The sequence below is a fragment of the Fusarium phalaenopsidis genome (genome assembly GCF_050370095.1).
Source record: "Fusarium phalaenopsidis strain FUZ10S chromosome Unknown contig_32278, whole genome shotgun sequence".
Classification (NCBI taxonomy): Eukaryota; Fungi; Ascomycota; class Sordariomycetes; order Hypocreales; family Nectriaceae; genus Fusarium; species Fusarium phalaenopsidis.
Window position 1 is genome coordinate 2563396 of NW_028145417.1, and position 4176 is coordinate 2567571.

The window sequence follows — 4176 nt, forward strand, 5'->3', positions numbered from 1 at the left end:
AAACTCCAGGCGCCTGTCACTGTTGCCCCCGAGAGGCTGGCGATGTAGTCGGTGAAGCAAAACTGGCACGAGTTCGCCCAGGCTCGCTGCAAGCCATTTCTATGGTCGGTGTAATAATAATTCCGCCTGTATAAAAGCGGATAATCCCAATCACGCAAAATGAACTCCGATGACGATCCCTCTGTTCTTTTCCAAAGTTCTTGAGGGTAGGGCGCCCATTCACAACACCGGATGTGCTCGCATATTGGCAGAGTCAGAGTCTCGAAGACCTCGAGAAGCTTTCTCAACGTGACAAAGGGCCCTCTGACATGGTGCGTCCGTGACAAGTAGAGCTCGTCGTTGATAACCATGGCTTTATAATCGTGCGTGAAAGCCCAAGGTGTGGCGGCGCCTAGATCGTCTAAGAGTGTCTGGGCTCCGTGTCGTTGTTTCTGGCGCTCTAAGCATTCTTTCTTGCTCGGAAGTGTGACCCAGGAGTCGTCCGGTTGATACTCTTCGAGGGGAAAGTGGTCGTCTATGATGTCGTCTTTCTCGAGAGAAATGAGTCGTATAAACGAGTAGTGGCGCTGGAAGGTGCTAAAAGGCAAGCCGCATCGTCCACCTGTGCGATGCCAGTTCATGAAAAGGTGAGCCTCAGCGAAGGTGATTTCCGGTCCTTGGGCTTCTGGTTTCCAAGTCCCTTCGGGCAAAAACTCGATCCGTGTTTGTTGGTACCTTCGCCCAAACTTTGACATGGCCATGAATGACCAGATATTCTTGACTTGAGGACCACAATTTTAATGTCTGTGGGTTTGCCAGCCTTTCTGGCCATCACGGTCAATCAAGCTGAGTTTCAAGCAATTGAAGCAAACGAAAGTATCCGGTCTTCCTTGTTCCAAGAGGAGTAAGAGCTCAAATAAGTCACTTCCATCAAGCTCTGGGAACTTTCCACTCGGGCAGAAATATTCGAATGATTCTTTGCAGACCAGGGCGAGGGCACGATGGGATGCTTTTGGCAATTGGTCAAAGATTTGCATCATCAACGACGGAGGAAGACGGACAAGGCCGAATTTCTGTCGAGGAACGTCCATGTTCGATGTCATCTCAGAATTCGATAAAAATGTTCAAGATGCTGATACACTTCTGTTTGAGAAAAGTTGGCTGAGAAAGAGCCTCGGTGATCTCTAGGGTGTCTGTTGCGGATGAGTAAGAGTCTTGCAAGAGAGAAAGAATTGCCTCTGAACGATGGCTTAATATAAGAATTGAGACTTGAACCTTTAAAAAACTTGATATTTGTCACTTGTTTATTGGGGAAACAGTCCATTGTTTGGGTTTGTTGTTGCTGCACAGCCGAAGCATCATCTGCACTCAAAGTCTCTACACTCAAAGTATACCTACCGAATGCCCTCATTTGTCTTTCCAAACCAGTATAACCAGTGTTCATGTTTCGATATAACAGTGACAAATGGATTTTGGTAGCCCAGGCAAGTTGTATGAAAGGCAGAGAGTACCTTTTGATGGCATGTTGATTTGTTCTGATGCCCAAGGTACTCAAGCATCAGACATTGCCTCCATGGCCAGGCTACTTCGAGGCCTAAAGAAGGGCATAGCAAAGTTATTTGTGCATGAATGGGTAAATAAGAAAGAACTTTTAATAGTTTGACATGGGCCACATGATAATTCTTTCAAGAGAAGACAGAGTCCAAGTCATTCGAGTGTGTTTGCCCCTGAAGACAGTCCAGTATAAGACAAGACACATTTTTTCACACGACAAAGCCCCTCGTGCTCTTAATGACTAACCGGATGATTCCTCATCCGAATTCTCACCGAAAGCCGAGTTCAAACTCCAGACATGGAAATAAAGTTTTCTCTCCAAAAGAGCCTCATGACCCTCTATTGTACGAGTGAGGCAAAAACACCAAGAGTCCAACAACTGCCGTGCTCACGTTCTCACTGCCAAGATGCCGCGGAAACTCCAAAGACGGTCTAGTTAGCTTTGAAAGGCGTAGTTCCTCTCTTGGGAAACTCCACCTTCTTGGTTCCCATCTGTCCGGAAAAGACCCATCTCATGAAAAATCGTACCATTATCCACAAAAGAGTCGAAACTTTTTTCTTACTTTTATCCAAGAAGATTTGCCTCTTTCCGGGCTTCAGCCTCTTTTTTTCGGTTAATTGGTCTTCTTGGCATTGTATCGTGGTTGTCTGATGAGAGGCGTTGTGTGAGGTCAGTGATAGTTTACGCTAACCCTGGAGCCTCATCGATACCGGCTTTCTCACATCAGTCCTGGCTTGATTCCAAGATATCGCTTTCGGGCCGTTGTAAGACGTATCACTATCATATGGAAGCCTAAATATGCTGAGATAGGAAGAAAAATGACAAGAAACCGCCACATTGATACAGCTTCGCCCCTATTTGCTGGTTGGTGGTTGATGTAGACACAAGCCCAGGAAGATTTGTACAGTTTTTCCACCAACCAAGTCGAGCCTCTAGTTAAGTTTAGGCGGAAGAGTAGGTTTTACATACACGTAGCCTCAGGAGGCTTGATGAGGGCTCAGTAGAGGGATGAGAGTAGCCAAAATTGAAATCGCAAATAGCCACACGGAAGCTCGGAAGTAATGGTGTCAACATAAAGACAGGTCTCCGGCTTTCATTCAAGCATCCTTTAGGACAAGTATCTATAAGGGAAAGGCTCGAGAGAGAAAACCACCAAGGCCCGGGGGCAAAGGTGCAAAACATCCCGAATATGCCGGGGAATTCAACCCGGTGGCCGAGATCCTCGCCAAGAACAACCAAACAAGTTTCAATATCGACTTGCAGCCCCCGAGAGAAGGTCTCACACCAGCCGGCGCACCGTGCACATGATCGGAAGCCGGGAATGGCGGGGCGCTTCCGGAGGCGCTTCCGGTCCTGACCCCTGACCTCCTCTCATCCGTCCTCCGCTCCGTGTCTTGCCTTGTTCCGACCTCAGAGGACTGTGAGAAATTTGATTTCCACTCAAAAGCAATGTTCATCTTCTCCAATAGCACATAAAGCATCAACCAGAGGGATGGCGCGAGAGCTCAGAGTCATAAGGGGCTCCCAGCCCTGATGCTACCATGCCTGAATGAACGTGACGACCCATGACCAAGAACCATTATTCAACTCGATAGATGCACTCATATGATATTACTTCATCCTTTGATAACGTCGTTATGTAATAAGCTGCTGGTAGATGCGCCAGTGCAAGGCTAGGATGACGAGCTTCACAACTTGTGAGCGGGCACTGTTGCAATGAGCAACCCTAGAAATGTTGTCTGAACTGGGTATCTTGGCGCCCCCTTTCCTTCGTGACCTACTTACCATTCTATGCGTCTAAGATGGTCACTCGCAAGATGTTCAGGGGTGGGGGATTATCAAATCCCTCGACCGAGACCAAAACGAACCCCAGCTCGAGGAACGAGCTGTCCGCCCAAATAACAAACTCTCAATGCCAGCTGGCTTCATTCTATCCGCTTGGACAAAACGAGTCAACCGGCAGACAACTTCGCGACCCGAGATCCGCGGCACTTGCGCGGATGCTGCCCAAGTGTCAAAGTTGATGCCTAGAGGGTCAGGGGTTGAGACAAGAAGTCTTTGCGCAGACAAGACCTTCCCCTTTGAAAACCTGTAAACACTTCCTCGGCAAACGATAACAACCATGGTTGCAGATCCACGACCCTAAACCCACTGTCTCCAGAGGTTCCAAGAGCACTGGCCATGGATCGTCAGAGCCAGCACGGGGCCGCGTCCGTCGCGTCGTTGGTCTCGCCGGTCCGGCCTGTCGGTGGGGCGAAGCCGTGATCGTCAGCCAACTGCCGTATTGATATCCTGTCATCCTCGGCGGAACAGACGTTATGTCTCAACAGTTTCAAGTGATCGGCTGGTTCCCGTGCCGGTCGGCGCCAGCAGGCTGTTTTCCCCCTTTTCGAATATATGCAGCTTTGCCTGCTGGGTGAACATGGGACCTCCTTGACCATCAACACCAGCTAGGTGGTCTAGACCATCCGGGCCGCGGCAACTCTATAGCGATTGGACTGGAAGAAGCCGGCTTGGCGCCGAATATGCCGCATCGTGAGCCTCTTCTTCTTGTCAAGTCTATAGAAGACTCAGATATTGTTCACATGCGGAGAGAACATCGACGCTTTGACACCGGAGACCCTAGCCTACTCGTTAGCATG